The following is an 18,751-nucleotide window of genomic DNA, read 5'->3' as shown; positions in this document are numbered from 1 at the left end:
GGGAGATGGCTGCACTGGTGAGATGGTTGACACTGGGGAGATGGCTGACACTGGGGAGATGGGTGCACTGGGGAGATGGGTGCACTGGGGAGATGGCTGCACTGGGGAAACAGCTACACTAGGGAGACAGCTGCAGTGGGGAGACTGCTGCACTGGGGAGATGGCTGCACTGGGGAAAAATGTGCACTGAGTAGATGGCTGCACTGAGGAAATGGGTGCACTGAGGAGGTGGCTGCACTAGGGAGATGGGTGCACTGAGAAGATGGCTGCACTAGGGAGACGTGTGCACTGATGAGATGGCTGCACTAGGGATATGGGTGCACTAGTGATATGGGTGCACTGAGGAGATGGCTGCACTAGGGATACTGAGTAGATTGCTGCACTAGGGAGATGGCTGCATTAGGGAGATGGGTGCACTGAGGAGATGGGTGCACTGAGATGCATGCACTGAGGAAACAGGTGCATTGAGGTGATGGCTGCACTGGGGAAACAGGTGCACTGAGGAGATCGCTGCACTACAGAGATGGCTGCACAGAGGAAAAGGCTGCACTGGGGAGAAGACTGCACTGGGGAAATGGCTGCACTGGGGAAACGGCTGCACTGGGGAAACAGCTGCACTGGGGAGACAGGTGCACTGGGGAGACAGGTGCACTGTAGAAATGGCTGCACTGGGGAAACGGGTGCATTGAGGAGATGGGTGCAAGAGGGAGATGGGTGCACTGAGGAGATCGCTGCACTGGTGAAATGGCTGCATTGGGATGACGGCTGCACTGGGGAGATGGCTACACTGGGGAAACGGGTGCACTGAGGAGATGGCTGCACTGGGGAGATGGCTGCACTGGGGAGACGGCTGCGCTGAGGAGATGGCTGCAGTAGGGAGATGGGTGCACTGAGGAGATGGCTGCACTAGAGAGATGGGTGCACTGAGGAGATGGCTGAACTAGGGAGATGGGGGCACTAGGGAGATGAGGGCACTGAGGAGATGGCTGCACTAGGGAGATGGGTGCACTGAGTAGATGGCTGCACTAGGGAGATGGCTGCACTAGGGAGATGGCTGCACTAGGGAGATGGCTGCACTAGGGAGATGGCTGCACTGAGGAGATGGTTGCACTGGGGAAACGGGTGCACTGAGGAGATGACTGCACTGAGGAGTTGGCTGCACTGGGGAAACAGGTGCACTGAGGAGATGGCTGCTCTAGGGAGATGGCTGTACTGGGGAGATGGCTGCACTGGGGAGATGGCTGCACTGGGAAGCTGTATATTATAATATTCTGCAGCAGGTGAGCTGTATGTGATAATATTCTGCAGTAGTTTAGCTGTATGTTATAATATTCTGCAGCAGGAGAGCTTTATATTATAATATTCTGCAGCAGCTGAGCTGTATATTATAATATTCTGCAGCAGGTTAGCTGTATATTATAATATTCTGCAGCAGGTTAGCTGTATATTATAATATTCTGCAGTAGTTGAGCTGTATGTTATAAGGGTATGTGCACACGTTGCAGAAAATTTCTGCACAAAAACCTGAATCCCTTCCCAGAAGCCGCACCTATTTTTCCGCGGCGGTTTTTGCGCGGTTTTGATGCGTTTTTGATGCGTTTTTTACCGCAGCGGTTTCTAAAAGCATGGGAGAAGCCTAAACCGCGGAAAAAAACGCAAAATTAATGTGCATGCTGCGGTTTTTACCGCGATGCGTTTTTTTCGCGGTAAAAACGCATCAATGTGCACAGAAAGTGCAAAATGCATAGGAATGAATGGGAAGCTTATTTTTAGCGGTTTTATAGCAGTTTTATAGTGAAAACCGCAGTAAAAACCGCTAAAAAAAACGCTGTGTGTGAACACAGCCTAATATTCTGCAGCAGGAGAGCTTTATATTATAATATTCTGCAGCAGGTGAGCTGTATATTATAATATTCTGCAGCAGGTTAGCTGTATAGTATAGAATTCTGCAGCAGGTTAGCTGTATAGTATAGAATTCTGCAGCAGGTTAGCTGTATAGTATAGAATTCTGCAGCAGGTGAGCTGTGTATTATAATATTCTGCAGCAGTTGAGTTGTATATTATAATATTCTGCAGCAGGTGAGCTGTATATTATAATATTCTGCAGCAGGTGAGCTGTATATGATAATATTCTGCAGCAGGTTAGCTGTATATTATATTATTCTATCACAAAGGTTATGTCACTGTCAGGTGACCCAATAACCAAGAGTGTCACTCATTTCATAAGATACATGTTTTATTAAACATTAATTGACAACAACCATAAAACCATTGCCTCAGACCAACACTTATAGGAAGGAGAAACAGCAAAAGGATACAAATTCAATTATATAATGAGTCAAAATTTAAAGAAAATGACTACAGTATCCTGAATAATATAATATGCCCAACAATATACTTAGTATTTATTGATTAGATACATTTTTAATAAAACTATAAAAATTGCATGCAAAAAACCTGCATAGATGTGAATAAAATTTACTGCCTTAATTTGAATAGAATCTAACACATAATTAACACCATTGAATGACTATTCATTAATCAGCTGTTGCTGCTGCTACACCGCCATAGCCTTACACATGGCTGCAGAAAATTGCATGCAAAAACCTGCATAGATGTGAATAAAATTTACTGCCTTAATGTGAATAGACTCTAACACATAATTCACACCATTAATCAGCTGTTGCTGCTGCTACACCACCATAGCTTTACACATATAATATGCCCCACAATATACTTAGTATCTTTAATTAGATACAACAGGGCTAAATGGCTGTAGAAAATTGCATGCAAAAACCTGCATAGATGTGAATGAAATATACTGCCTTGATTTGAATAGAATCTAACACACAATTCACACCATTAAATAACTATTCATTAATCAGCTATTGCTGCTGCTACACCACCATAGCCTTACACATATGTGGATTCTAATCACCCACAATATGCAATATATGCAGCCATTGCTGCTGCAGCGCTACCACAGCCTCTCATGTATGCAGGTTAAAATGACCCAAAGCATGAAAATAAATGTGATGAATGAATGGCCAAATACATATTACCTAAGCAGTGTGCACAGTGGAGTAAGGCTGGAGTCACACTAACCTGCGTAAAATACGGTCAGTATTTTACATGCGTAATACGGATGACAGACCCCTAAACAGTGCTCCGTATGTCATCCGTAATCAAGGTGTGGTCGCGTATTTTGCGCATGTCAGCATCCGTATGTAATCCGTATGGCATCCGTATGGTGAGATTTTCTCGCAGGCTTGCAAAATGGACATATAATGGAGCCCTATGACAGTTTTAATAAAGAAATGAAAGAATAGATATAGACACATAGAATGCATATATATATATATATATATATATGTATTCTATGTGTCTATATCTATTCTTTCATTTCTTTATTAAAACAGTCAGTGTGAGTTTACTGTATCGCGCACTGAATTGCCGGCTTTGCTAAAAGACACCGGGTGCGTATTTCTCGCAAGTCACATGTGTGCTCCGTGTGTATTCCGTATTTTTTGCGCACCCATAGACTTGCATTGGCGTACTACGGCCGTAGTACGCTGACAATCGCAGCATGCTGCGAGTGGCACGGACAGTAGAATACGGATGAGAAATATACGGCTGGTGCGAGTGACCCCATAGAGAATCATTGGTCCGTGTCTAATGCGTGCTTTTTGCGCCTCTCACGCACCCGTATTCCTCGCCTGTGTGACTCCGGCCTTAGGCATAGAGTAGGATGCTGCTTTCCCGCAGCAGGAGAGCTTTATGTTATAATATTCTGCAGCAGGAGAGCTTTATATTATAATATTCTGCAGCAGGTGAGCTGTATATTATAATATTCTGCAGCAGGTGAGCTGTATATTATAATATTCTGCAGCAGGTGAGCTGTATATTATATTCTGCAGCAGGTTAGCTGTATAGTATAATATTCTGCAGCAGGTGAGCTGTGTATTATAATATTCTGCAGCAGCTGAGCTGTATATTATAATATTCTGCAGCAGGTGAGCTGTATATTATAATATTCTGCAGCAGGTGAGCTGTATATTATAATATTCTGCAGCAGGTGAGCTGTATATTATAATATTCTGCACCGGGTGAGCTGTATATTATAATATTCTGCAGCAGGTGAGCTGTATATTATAATATTCTGCAGCAGGTGAGCTGTATATTATAATATTCTGCAGCAGGTGAGCTGTATATTATAATATTCTGCAGCAGTTGAGCTGTATATTATAATATTCTGCAGCAGGTTAGCTGTATATTATAATATTCTGCAGCAGGTTAGCTGTATATTATAATGTTCTGCAGCGTGTGAGCTGTATATTATAATATTCTGCAGCAGGTGAGCTGTATATTATAATATTCTGCAGCAGGTGAGCTGTATATTATATTCTGCAGCAGGTTAGCTGTATAGTATAATATTCTGCAGCAGGTGAGCTGTGTATTATAATATTCTGCAGCAGTTGAGCTGTATATTATAATATTCTGCAGCAGGTAAGCTGTATATTATAATATTCTGCAGCAGGTGAGCTGTATATTATAATATTCTGCAGCAGGTGAGCTGTATATTATAATATTCTGCACCGGGTGAGCTGTATATTATAATATTCTGCAGCAGGTGAGCTGTATATTATAATATTCTGCAGCAGGTGAGCTGTATATTATAATATTCTGCAGCAGGTGAGCTGTATATTATAATATTCTGCAGCAGTTGAGCTGTATATTATAATATTCTGCAGCAGGTTAGCTGTATATTATAATATTCTGCAGCAGGTTAGCTGTATATTATAATGTTCTGCAGCGTGTGAGCTGTATATTATAATATTCTGCAGCAGGTGAGCTGTATATTATAATGTTCTGCAGCAGGCGAGCTGTATCTATATCTATATCTATATATATAAAATCGCCAGATGGGACTTCCGACCGCTGTCCCTGAATCCCATAAGGCACTGCAGCAGTGTCAGTTGCGCAGGCGCAGTTCGTGGCCTTGTGGCCATGAACTGCACCTGCATAAGTGACAATCACGTCACCGCTATCCCCGCGCATGTGCAGTAACAGCCACAACCGCGTGCTCTACCCGCGCATGCGCGGTAACGACGCGGCTGTTACTGTGCACTCCTGAAGCTATAGCATTGGGCCTATTTCTAGTATTATAATACTAGCTGTATGAAATTGAAAATCTCACCCCTTCCATTATGTCTGTGTCAACCTCCCTTTCTACCTGCGCTCAAGCCCAACTTTGGGAGCGAATATGGCCAGTCTGTCGTCATGGGGGTCCGCTCCATATCTTCATCAAATTCCTGGACTGTGTTCTTGAAGGACAAAGCTGCTTCTGCCTCAGGAAAAAGATTGTTTTCTTGTGGCGGCTCTGCTGAGATCCCTGGCCTACAGGCACCGGCTGCTAGACGCATCACTGGAAGCACCATTCGTTGCTATGGAGATCGTCGCTTTGTGATGATGTCAGCTATCTCGCGCTGGGATATCAGACTTGCGAAGGGGTGGCACCGACCTCCTACTGGTCAATTCATTCCTGATAGCGGGCAGTGGTGCTGAATATACCACTCGGGTCCTTAGATTCTTCCTTAATGTTCTTCTTCAAGCCGGAAAGGAAATTTTGACCGGTCAATCTGTTGCTGACTCTCTGGGGGTAATTCTTTTTTCAATCTCTGGTGCCGCCGGGGGTCTCATGGCAAGGCAATTCTTCAGCTACTCAGCGCCGCGTTCCTCTTCAGCCTTGCGGGCCAGCTGTTGCATAAGGTTTTCCATAGCTTCACTCTTTGGCACAGCTGAGTTGAACCACAGACTCCAGTCTTTTATCTGCTTAATTTTTCTCCTTTTTTTTTCAAGTGACCAATCAGCACCTGGAAGAAAGACCACCAAAAATACCAGCTGCAAGAGATTTGAAGGTGAAAATTCACAACTGGCTTAAGTGACCTGTTGACCTTGCAAAGTGATTTACAGCGACCATTGAAAACGCTCTTTTTAACCAAATAAAAAATCCACAATACAACCAGATAGCACTTGTGTTATCATGTCACCCCCTTTCTATCCTGGTATCGGGGGGCTTCCTTTACCATGATAGAAATGCGATAAAGGGGTGTTACAGAGACACAAAGGGGACATTATTAATGTATAGAGGAATTGGCAGACCCGGAACTTTAGGACAGGAACACATGACATTAACATGCATGTGCTCCTTCTTCTAAGCACTCCATGGCTCAGCACCGCCCTACATCTCCTCCCTCGTTTCACTATACCACCCTACCCGTGCCCTCCATTCTGCTGATGACCTGAGGTTAGCATCCTCAATAATCAGAACCTCCCACTCCCGTCTCCAAGACTTTACACATGCTGCGCCAATTCTTTGGAATGCACTTCCCAGGTCAATACGATTAGTCCCCAATCCCCACAATTTTAAGCGTGCCCTGAAAACTCATTTATTCAGAATGGCCTACCGCCTCAACACATTAACCTAATCTATCCCTGTGTGGCACAGCCAAAAGTTTTTACCATAACCAGGTTCCCCGCATCATGTTCCCACATGTTTTATACATCCATTAGCCCTCTGTGTCTGTACTGTTACACACTTAACATTATGGCTGATCTAAACAATCAGGGCAATTGTTACCACCCACCTTTCGTGACTCCCTTTTTCCTCATAGATTGTAAGCTTGCGAGCAGGGCCCTCATTCCTCTTGGTACTTGTTATAATCTATGTGATTATTGTTATGCTGTAATGTCTATTGTCTGTACAAATCCCTTCTGAAATGTAAAGTGCTGCGGAATATGTCGGCGGTATAGAAATAAAATTTTTTATTATTATTATTCTAAATGGTTAAATGGTGGATAGTGGAAAAGCTATGAGACAAACATTTCTGCATGCTACATTCTGTAGGGCAAAATCATCGTAGTGATCTGGATCAGATGAAGAAGGGGAAATTAATAACTACAAAAAGAGAGTGAGTCACAGTTTTTTGTTTTTTTTCTGTAGTCACTTATACAGTCTGCAGAGCTAGTCTGACACTATATGGTCACTGTATGACAGTAGCATTGACCCTAGTACATTGCTCCATTCATTCATTAGCAGTATAGTAGTATCAGTAGTGCTCATGATCTGGCAGTATCATTTGTCCCTCATTTAGCGGTATTATTAACACTAAAAAGCAAAATATGCAAAGTGCTTCCCAGTTTTCTATTAAGCTTGTAATCACTGAGTTGAAGCTGACCAGGAGCGCACTGTCTCCTAATCTCAGCTAGTGTCAGCACAGTACTTATAAATTAGATAGCAGCGTTGGTCGGTCTCCTAGAAAACGAACTGTAATCAAAAGAAAAAACAGTGTTAAAATCTTTAAAAAGTCTGCAAATTTTGATGAGCAATAATATGCAAAAATACTTGTTTTTACAAGCAGTATCTGACAATATCCATTTATGAAGATGGGAATAACCCCTTAATTATCTCATCTGTACTAGATATGTGTTTTTTTTCTCTCTACATGTTCCTTCACTGCCCTGATGACTGGAAGCCAGCGGCTGCTGGGAGAATAAATGCTTTTTGCCTGTAGATTTCAAATACCGTAAATCTGCAGAAAAATAGCATTTTTAGAGGTGTCAGGGTCCCTTAAATTGTGGTTGTACAGTAGGCATTTATTGTATAGAAAGCAGTAAATGATATGATACATAAATGATATTTTCCTAATACAGTATTACACTGAGGACGTCTTATCTGTTTTACCTTTATGTTTCCTTGCATCCTGCAACATAGACTTACATAGAAATTCAACTGTATTTATTAGTACATTTTGTTAAAGTAACATTGTATTGAAAAAGTTACACAAGAAACAATGAAGTTCAGAAGGAAACATCAGGAATTATACAGCTTGTACAAAACTAGTGCTGAATTTCAAATAGTATGCAGATAGCGGTGTGAGAGAGGGCCAGGGCCATAGTCGTGGCTGAGAATATCGGGTCTTGCGCGCCCTGTGTTATGCCGCGCTCACCAGGAGGCGGGGCTTCGGCCCCAACGTCACTCCCTCCGGTACGGTGGTCCCTCGGGGGTCCCCGTCGGGTGCGCACGCGCAGCTCTCGTCCCCGGGTCTCCTCCTCCATGTCACATTTGCGCTTGCGCGCTCCTGTCAGTGCTGTATAGGGCCGGTCCTCTCTATGGTAATGGAGGACCTGACTGACCCGGAACCTGTAGTAGTCATGTGCTTTCTGGCTAGGTCCTGACCCGGAACCAGTAGTAGTCATGTGCTATATCAGACGACCTCCCCCTAGGGGAGGTGCCTGATTATTGTTGTGCTTCCTGGCTGGGTCAGCTGGGTCCCAGCCTGGCTGTGCGCTGTTCTCAGGTCCTCTGCTCTGTCTGCTATTCTGTGGTGCTCCTAGCACTTGCTCTGAACCCTTGTTGCTTCATGCTCAGTTGTGCCTCCTGGCACATCCTCTCGTATCTTGTCCCTTGTTTCTTGCTCAGTCGTGCCTCCTGGCATTCACTCTATTTCTGTGTTCTGTTACACCTCCTTGCACGACTGCTGTCTCATTCTGTACCCTGTCGTGCTCCTTGCACGCGTCCTGCTTTGTTTACCTCCGGATGTGTTACTCGCTACACGCCTTATGTGCCCACATGTACCCGTCTTGCACTATCCTGTATTCAGCGCACTCCCGTGTATTCTCCTGTGTTCCCTAGTATCCTGCACCCTCCAGTCACAAAGTCGCGTTATCTCCTGTGAGCCGGCCGCCTGGTGCCAGCAGTCGTGGTATCGTATCCCCTGGGGCTTGCTCCTGACACTCCCTGTATAGGGGGTGGTCCTCACTAGGCTAGCTCGCCCTGGGAGGGTTGGTGCCGCGACCCAGAGGGTCCACTCCAGGAGTCGCTAACACTCTAACACTCTAACACCCTGGTCACCCGTCGCATACAAAGAACGTCCTATAGTCAGTGTACTTGCCTCTCTGCACCTTCAGGATCTCCTCTGAGTTGCTTAAGGCCCTCTCAGTACGTTTGCGCATAAACAGAGAGAGTCCAATTTTATCTTAAAACGAAGAACTTTACTTCTTTCTCTTCGCAGCACATCCTTATTAGATACAACATCAGCATAGGGTTCCATACAGTCCACATTCTCCACTTTCCACAGTTCACTCCGCCTAATTAAAACTATCTACAAGGCTACTGCTCATAAACTACACTGTGTTCCAAATTATTATGCAAATGATATTTTTCTCTGATTTTCCTAAGTAGTCGGTACAATTGACAGTCAGTCTAATAAAGATCATCACCGGTTAGAGTATACATCAAATTTTATTGAAGAAACCTCCCAATAATAACAGTATAATCTCCAAAATGAATAAAAACTCAAATTGCACTGTTCCAACTTATTAGGCACAGTAGAATTTCTAAACATTTGATGTTTTAAAGAACTGAAAATGCTCATTTGTGGAATTTGCAGCATTAGGAGGTCACATTCACTGAACAAAAAGTATATTTTGGAGTTAAATAGCTTAACAGGCCAAGTGACATGTTAACATAGGAACCCTTCTTTGATATCACCTTCACAATTCTTGCATCCATTGAACTTGGGAGTTTTTGGAGAGTTTTCTGCTTGTATTTCTTTGCATGAAGTCAGAATAGCCTCCCAGAGCTGCTGTTCTGATGTGACCGGCCTACCACCCTCATAGATCTTTTGCTTGATGATACTCCAAAGGTTCTCCATAGGGTTGAGGTCAGGGGAAGATGGTGGCCACACCATGAGTTTATCTCCTCTTATGCCTATAGCAGTCAATGACTCAGAGGTATTCTTTGCAGCATGAGATGGGGCATTGTCATGCATGAAGAGGATTTTGCTCCTGAAGGCACGTTTCTGCTTTTTATACCATGGAAGACAGCTGTCAGTCAGAAACTCTATATACTTTACAGAGGTCATTTTCACACCTTCAGGAACCTTAAAGGGCCCTACCAGCTGTTTCCCCATGATTCCGGCCCAAAACATGACTCCTCCACCTCCTTGCTGACGTCGCAGCCTTGTTGGGACATAGTGGCCATCCACCAACCATCCACTACTCCATCCATCTGGACCATCCAGGGTTGCTCGACACTCATTAGTAAACAAGACTGTTTGAAAATTAGTCTTCATGTATGTCTGGGCCCACTGCAACCATTTCTGCTTGTAAACACTGTTTACGGGTGGCCGAATAGTAGATTTATGCACCACAGCAAGCCTTTGAAGGATCCTACACCTTGAGGTTCGAGGGACTCCAGAGGCACCAGCAGCTTCAAATATCTGTTTGCTGGTTTGTAAGGGCTTTTTACCAGCTGCTCTCTTAATCCGATGAACTTGCCTGGCAGAAACCTTCCTCATTCTGCCTTTAATAGCACGAACACGTCTGTTCCCAGAATCAGCCACAAATCTCTTAGCAGTATGATAATCATGCTTGAGTTTTGGGGAAATATCTAATGTTTTCATCTCTTGACCAAGGCATTGCACTATTTGATGCTTTTCAGCAGCAGAGAGATCCATTTTATTTCCTAAATTCCTTGAAACCTGTGACCTGCTTAATAATGTGGAACATCATTCTTAAGTAGCTTTCCTTTAATTGAGCTCATCTTGTAAACTAATTATCACAAGCATTTGAGATTGATTTCAGTGATCCAAAGAGCCCTGATACACAATACCATCTATGAGTTTATTTGATAAACAAAAAATTACATCTTTATGACACTTAAATCCAATTTGCATAATAATTTGGAACACAGTGTAGAGTGTGCCCCCTCTAGTGGCTTAACGAAAACACTATGCATTCCCTATGTTCACAACATTATGTACATTTTATATAAGCAGAAACAGAGAAATTTACATTTACACACATATATATATGTACACCATTTTACATACAAGGCAATATCTACATCAAGTAAGGGAGCGGAGTACTACACAGTCCCAGTACACCCCTTACAACAGTATAAAAAAGTCCATACTGTTTAGCATCACGTCTGCCTATGTTGTTTGACTTATTTAATAAGTAATCATTTGTTAGATATACAGCATGCACTAATGAGGGTCTAATTTCCTACAACAGGGGGAAGCTAAATATTATCATGAGTGACACAGGGAATAAGGAATGAAGAGAGGAGGTGGCATGGAGGGCACAGGTCAGTTATAGAATTAGGCTGGGTTCACATTACGTTTAGGCAGTCCGTTAGACTGACTGCGTTATACCGCGGCATAATGCGGTGTAACGCAGTCCGTTAACACTGCCATTGTCGGGCGCATCGCGACGCATGCCGTAAAGCCGCACACGTTCACAATGTGCCATCATTCAGTGACGGAGCCTCAGACGTGGGCTGCAGCGTCTGAGCTCCGTCACCGCTAGCGCTGATGAATCATCAGTGCTAGCGGGTATAGCGTAACGCGATCGCGTTATGCTATACCGTTTAACCAGCCCGTCAACGCTATGCGTTGAACAGGCTGGTTAAACGCAATGTGAATGTGAACCTGGCCTTACTCACGTGAGACACGTTCCGGGGCCAATATCAGTAGATACATCAATAGTGCAGGTTTTAACCACTACTCATTCCTGAGTTTGCAGCAGGGGCATCAACCCAACATCCCCAAATGTGAAGAAGTGTTTCCAGGCGTCCCTTTGTTATATACAGCTCTGGAAAAAATTAAGAGACCACTTCCAAATGTTCAGTTTGTCTGATTTTTCTCTTTATAGGTATATTTTTGAGTTAAATGTAAATTGTTCTTTTAGTCTACAAACTTCTGACCACATGTCTCCAAATTTCCAAGCAATATTTTTTTTTCTGAAAAGGAAAAACGGTCAAAATTAAAAAACAAACAGTGCTTTCAGACCTCAAATAATGCAAAGAAAACAAGTTCATAATCATTTAGAAACAACAATACTTATGTTTTAACTCAGGAAGAGTTCAGAAATCAATATTTTGTGGAATAACCATGATTTTTAAAAACAACTTTCATGCGTCTTGGCATGCTTTCCACCAGTCTTTCACACTGCTGCTGGTGCAAACATTTAAGCAGTTCTTCTTTGTTTGATAGCTTGTGACTATCCATCATCCTCTTGATTACATTCCAGAGGTTTTCAATGGGGTTCAGGTCTGGAGAATGGGCTGCCCATGACAGGGTTTTGATGTGGTGGTCCCTTAATTTTTACCAGTGCTGTATGTAAGCTGATGCTTAGTATGTACATTATTCACTACTCGTAAAGTAACATTTTGAACAAGTGTGTGGCCGCATTTACAGATAACTTATCCCCAAGCCCAAATAAACAGACTAGAATACATAATTTTCAATTCAACAAGCCAGGTCTCCCAAATATCTGGCTAGTGACCCTGTACTGATAAGACATGTGTACCACTGTTCCAGGGTGCTCAGAGTTTGCAGATCCACAAATCACACAAATTGCTGGATGTTTTTGAGGACTATTAGGAAATTAAAAAATGATGAAAGCTTATAAACAACAATCCTAGGCCTTGTCCTGCTGCCACTGCTCCCCACCAGGGTCGTCATCAGGGCATTACTGCCCTTACTGGTATATGGGGCCGGTGAGCAGAAGTACAGTCCAGGCCCATCCTCTTATGCTTCTGATTACCGTGCTCCAGGGTGTAATGAAGTGTGTGCCGCGGCGCACTCCTCGATGCTGGGAGTTTTCGAGGAGCTCCATGGCCTTTTTGTCAGAAACACCGCACTGAACTTGCTCACTGAGCCAGTGCGCGTGTCCTTAGTAAAGCGAACAGTGCTCAAAGATACCTGTGGAGCGGGCAGCAGCCGAGTAGATGCATACTTCAGAACGGCAGGACCTGAAGCACGTGACTGCTAGGGGCGTGGCCTAAACTCCAATGATCTAGGAGCTGCAAGAGAACTCCTAGCAGGGTAACTGCGAGACAAAGTTACCAAGGGGCATAGACAGGGAGGTTATTCAGGACATAGCCAATGAGTCATACACAGAGATAGCTGCAAGGTACAAAAGGGGCGAGCAGAGAGTAGTCAGATCACAGGCAATGAGTCATACACAGAGAGGATAGCACAGTACAGAATCAACAGGCAAACTCTGTTATGATTGAGTCACCATAGGAGGCAAAAACAGAAATGCAAGCTAAGTCCAGAAAACCAGAGAGGTTGGCAGCTATCGGATTGCAGACCCCTGAACCTATCAACACAACTAGCAGTAGCCGTGGGGGGTTCCTACGATGCCCTAGACCCCTCGATCACAGCCGGAGGACTAGATAGCCTAAAGACAGAAAGGGAAATCTAAACTGCCCCAGAGCAGACCCCAAAGCAAAAGGCAGCCCCCCACATATAATGACGGTGAAGCAAGAAGAAAGTACACAACACAGACAGAAAGATAGACTGAGCAAAGACGGGGCCCAAGCTAACTAGATAGGAAAGGAAGGCTGCTGTCTGCAATCCGTGAAAAACCCTATGAAAATAAGAGCCAACAGACTGACAGTGAAAAAAGGCCCTGAAGACGCTAGGCTTCAAAAAGACTATGTCAGTACTCAGGAATATTCTGAAGACAGAGCAACAGGCAAAAGGAGATTCAGCTCACCCCAGCAGGGAATGGCAGAATCCAGAAAAGCAAGGCAAACAAAAAACAAAACACAAATGCAAAAAGGCAAAGCAGAAAACTTAGCTTTAGAGGAGCAGGAATCAGACTGGTGTCCTAGAAGTCCACAGAGAAATCACCCGCAGGGCAGAAGGGCGTCGGCAGCCTTATATCCAGTCAGTGACTCCACTCAGCCAGTCATCATCATTAGGCTCAGGTGCCTGATAATCAGGCTCATTACCTTCCTTTACCAGAATAGGGAGTTCACCAGACCTCAGTGACGAAGGGGAAAATGAACTCACAACAGTACCTCCCCCTTGAGGAGGGGTCACCGAACCCTCAACTACGCCACCAGGGCGATCAGGGTGAGCCCGATGAAAGGCACGCACCAATCTTTTGGCATGAATATCAGAGGCAGAGACCCAGGAATTATCCTCCTGACCATAACCCTTCCACTTAACCAAATACTGGAGTCTCCGTCTAGCCAGACGGGAATCCAGTATTTTCTCTACCTCATATTCCATGTTACCTTCAACCAATACAGGGTCCGGAGGTGCCACCCCAGGAACAACTGGTTCAACAAACCTCTTCAACAAGGACTTATGGAACACATTATGGATTTTAAATGTGACAGTAAGAGCCAAACGAAAAGAGACCGGATTAATAATCTCCAAAATCTTGTAAGGTCCAATAAATCTAGGCTTAAACTTAGGAGAAGCCACCTTCATAGCAATATTTTTTGATGATAACCACACCATATCACCAATCTTAAACTGGGGACCAATGGTCCTATGTCGATTGGAAAACCGCTGGGCCTTTTCCTGGGAGAGAGATAACTTATCCACCACTTGGTCCCAGATCTGGTGCATTCTCTCCACCACAGTGTCAACACCTGGGCAGGCAGAAGGCTCCACCTGCCCTGAAGAAAATCGAGGATGAAACCCAAAGTTACAAAAAAAAGGTGACATCAAAGTGGCAGAACTAGCTCTATTATTTAAAGCAAATTCGGCCAAAGGCAAAAATGAAACCCAATCATCCTGATCAGCGGAAATAAAACATCTCAAATACGACTCCAAGGTCTGGTTTGTTCTCTCTGTCTGCCCATTGGTCTGAGGGTGAAAAGCAGAGGAGAAGGACAACTGAATTCCCAGCTTGGAACAGAAAGCCTCCAAAATCTAGACACAAACTGAACTCCTCTGTCAGATACAATGTTCTCAGGAATCCCGTGCAAGCGAACCACCTGTTGCAAAAACAGGGGCACCAACTCAGAGGAAGACGGCAACTTAGGGAGTGGTACAAGATGAACCATCTTAGAGAACCTATCACAAATCACCCAAATAACAGTCATTCTTTGAGAGACTGGCATATCAGAGATGAAACCCATTGAAATATGGGTCCATGGCCTCCTGGGGACCGGCAAAGGCATCAACAACCCACTAGAGCGAGAACAAGATTTAGACCGGGAGCAAGTCCCACAGGACTGCACAAAATTCCTGACATCATGAGACAAGGTGGGCCACCAAAAAGAGCGACTCACCAGATCTCTAGTACCAAAAATACCTGGATGACCAGCCAATGCAGAGCAATGAACTTCAGACATCACTCTCTTCTTCCACTGGTCAGGAACATACAACTTCCCACTGGGACAACGCTCAGGTTTGTCCTCCTGGAACTCTTGCAGAGCAAGTCTCACATCGGGCGAGATGGCAGAAAGAACTACCCCTTCGCCTAAGATGGTAGCAGGCTTGGTCACCACAGGAGAATCAGCAAAGAAGCTCCTAGAGAGGGCGTCTGCCTTGACATTCTTAGTTCCAGGAAGAAAAGAGACCACAAAATCAAAACGTGTAAAAAGCAAGGCCCACCTAGCCTGTCTAGGGTTCAAGCGTTTAGCCGACTCTAGATAAATCAAATTCTTGTGGTCAGTGAGGACCACAACTTGATGTTTAGCTCCCTCCAACCAATGTCTCCACTCCTCAAATGCCCATTTCATGGCCAACAGTTCCCGATTCCCCACATCATAGTTACGTTCAGATGGAGAGAACTTTCGGGAAAAGAAAGCACAGGGATTCATTTTAGATGTTACAGGATCCTTTTGGGACAAAACAGCTCCTGCACCAATCTCATGATTGTCATGATCACGTGTGTCAGGACGCAGATGATGCCGCAAGGCAGACCCATAACACACATGACCCTGGATACACCGCCTCCAGTGGGGCGCATTTAAATAATAAAACGTGCAGGTGGATACGCCGCCTCCACCTGGCGAATTTAGGTATTACACGTTATACATACAATAATCAAATAATAAAGGGGGAACCTGGGAAACTTTAACAATGGTGGGCCCTGTGATAGGGAATGGGAAAATGGAAACCTCCTGCACTCCCCTGAGCCAGTGTCCCTACACTCCTCACATTCCCTAAACAGGCTCCGCACCTGTCGCCGCACGCGTACCTTAACGCCCTTGCTCGCCCTGAGCCTAAACCCTCACTAGGGAATAGGTCGGTGCGGAGACTAATCCCACCACTGCACTAACAACACACATGAGGAATGAGACAATACAGGGGAAACACCACTTATCTTTGCTCTGTTGCGTGCGCTCCTAGCAACAGAGCCCACCACCTGTGTGCATCTTCTCCTCCACCCTGATCCATCACATAACTGGATCCGTCACCATCGTGCAGCCTGGGAGCAGAGTCCATCACCACTTGCAGCAGTCCAGTACACAGAGTCCCAAGATGAGTCCAGCCCCTGCCAAGACTCCAAGCATGCTCGAGTCCAGTTCTCAGCAACCAAGTAGAGCATGCTGAGTGCAACTCTCTTCCAAGTCGCCACTCCTCCAAGCCATGCCCGCACTTCTCGCCGACACCACAAACTGCGACTCCACCAAGCCATGCCAGTCCTTCCTGCAGACACCATTAGCTGGCACTCATCCTCTCTGGCTGACTGCGCAGGACTCCTATCCCGCTCCATCCTTCCACCAGGCTCTCCAACAACTCAGAAGGAAATATCACCAGCGGTGAGTGAACCCCCTAAGCACACCTTTATAGGGAGTCACACCTGATCCCTAATTAAGTGAACATTAACCTAAACCTATGGTGCGATACCGCTAACCACCACCGGGGACAGTCAAAACACCTTTGAACTCAACCAAAGTAAAAAAAGTTCACTTTGTGCTTTTAATACCGCCAGATCCAACACTGGATCATGACAAAGGCCTTAAAGAACCATCCTTTTTGGCCACAAAAAAAAAACCGGCACCTAAGGGTGAAGAGGATGGTCTAATATGACCCTTCTCCAACGCCTCCTTAATATAGGACCGCATAGTCTCTTGCTCGGGTACAGATAAATTGAAGAGCCGACCCTTGGAAATTTACACCCCGGGCTCAGTTCAATTGCACAGTCATAACTCCTATGAGGAGGCAAGGACGCAGACTCATTCTCACTAAATACATCATAAAAGTCCGCCAAATAGTCAGGAACATCATGCGAATGAGGAGAGGTGGAAAAAACTGGAGCCTCACTAAAGGCACACCGACAACCCCAACTCACCACAGACACAGATTTAAAATCCAAAACTGGATTATAAATTTGCAACCAGGGAAACCCCAGAACAATGGCATCATGCAGACCATGCAACACCAAAAATCTGCAATTTTCTTGATGGTCTGGGGCGACCCGCATGACCACCTGGGTCCAAAACTGAGGTTTATTTTTCGCCAAAGGAGTAGCATCAATCCCCCTCAAAGGGATAGGCGTCTGCAGAGGTGTCATCGGAAATCCACAGCGTTTAGCAAAATCCAAGTCCATTAGGTTTAGCGCTGCTCCCGAATCCACAAAAGCCTTGGCGGAAAATGTGGACAGGGAGCAGATCAGAGTAATTGCCAGAAGAAACTTAGGTTGAACACCACCAACAGAAAACGTGTGCGCAAAGTGTTTCTCTCGTTTAGGACAAACAGAAATAATATGCGAGGCATCTCCACAGAAAAAGCACAGCTTATTACGCCTTCTGAACTCCTGACGTTGCGCCTTAGACAAAACTCTATCACATTGCATAGGTTCAGACGTCTGTTCAACCGGTGGCAACACCTCTCGTGCAATCCTGCGTTCACGTAAACGCCGATCAACCTGAATGGCTAATGACATAGAATCGTCAAGACCAGAGGGAACAGGAAATCCCACCATAGTATCTTTTACAGCTTCTGACAAACCCTTCCGAAAGAGAGCAGCCAAGGCATTATCATTCCAGGTAGTAAGGACCGCCCACTTTCGGAACTTTTGACAGTACAACTCTGCAGAATCTCGACCCTGGTTCAATGCCAACAGGGTCTTTTCAGCCTGATCAACAGCATTAGGTTCGTCATACAACAACCCCAAGGCTTGAAAGAATGCGTTCACATTAGTCAGAATAGGATCATCTGGTTTCAAAGAAAACGCCCAATCCTGGGATCGCCACGCAGCAAAGAGATGACAATTTTAACCTGCTGCGCGGAGTTCCCTGACAAGTTAGGCTTCAAGGCAAAAAATAATTTACAATTATTTTTAAAACTCAAAAATTTAGATCGATCCCCAAAAAATACATCAGGTATAGGGATCTTTGGTTCAACAGCATGTGAACGAGCAAGGTAGGCAGAAATTCCCCGCACTTCCGCAGCGAGCTGGTCCACACGATCAGACAATTGTTTTATCTCCATTGAGAGAAAAAAAATTCCCCCTACGGCCTCAGAGATATAGAGGAAAGAATATACACACTCTTTTTTTTTTTTTTAAACACAATTCTTTCCTGCTATTGAGTACCCTAGGATCTGCGGTATGGCGGGTGATTCTGTTATGATTGAGTCACCGTAGGAGGCAAAAACAGAAATGCAAGCTAAGTCCAGAAAACCAGAGAGGTTGGCAGCTATCGGATTGCAGACCCCTGAACCTATCAACACAACTAGCAGTAGCCGTGGGGGGTTCCTACGATGCCCTAGACCCCTCGATCACAGCCGGAGGACTAGATAGCCTAAAGACAGAAAGGGAAATCTAAACTGCCCCAGAGCAGACCCCAAAGCAAAAGGCAGCCCCCACATATAAGGACGATGAAGCAAGAAGAAAGAACACAACACAGACAGAAAGATAGACTGAGCAAAGACGGGGCCCAAGCTAACTAGATAGGAAAGGACAGGAAGGCTGCTGTCTGCAATCC

The sequence above is a fragment of the Dendrobates tinctorius genome, unplaced genomic scaffold (assembly GCF_039654945.1).
Source record: "Dendrobates tinctorius isolate UK_male_01 unplaced genomic scaffold, ASM3965494v1 ptg000016l, whole genome shotgun sequence".
In the NCBI taxonomy this organism is placed as follows: Eukaryota; Metazoa; Chordata; class Amphibia; order Anura; family Dendrobatidae; genus Dendrobates; species Dendrobates tinctorius.
This window is presented reverse-complemented; position numbering follows the sequence as displayed.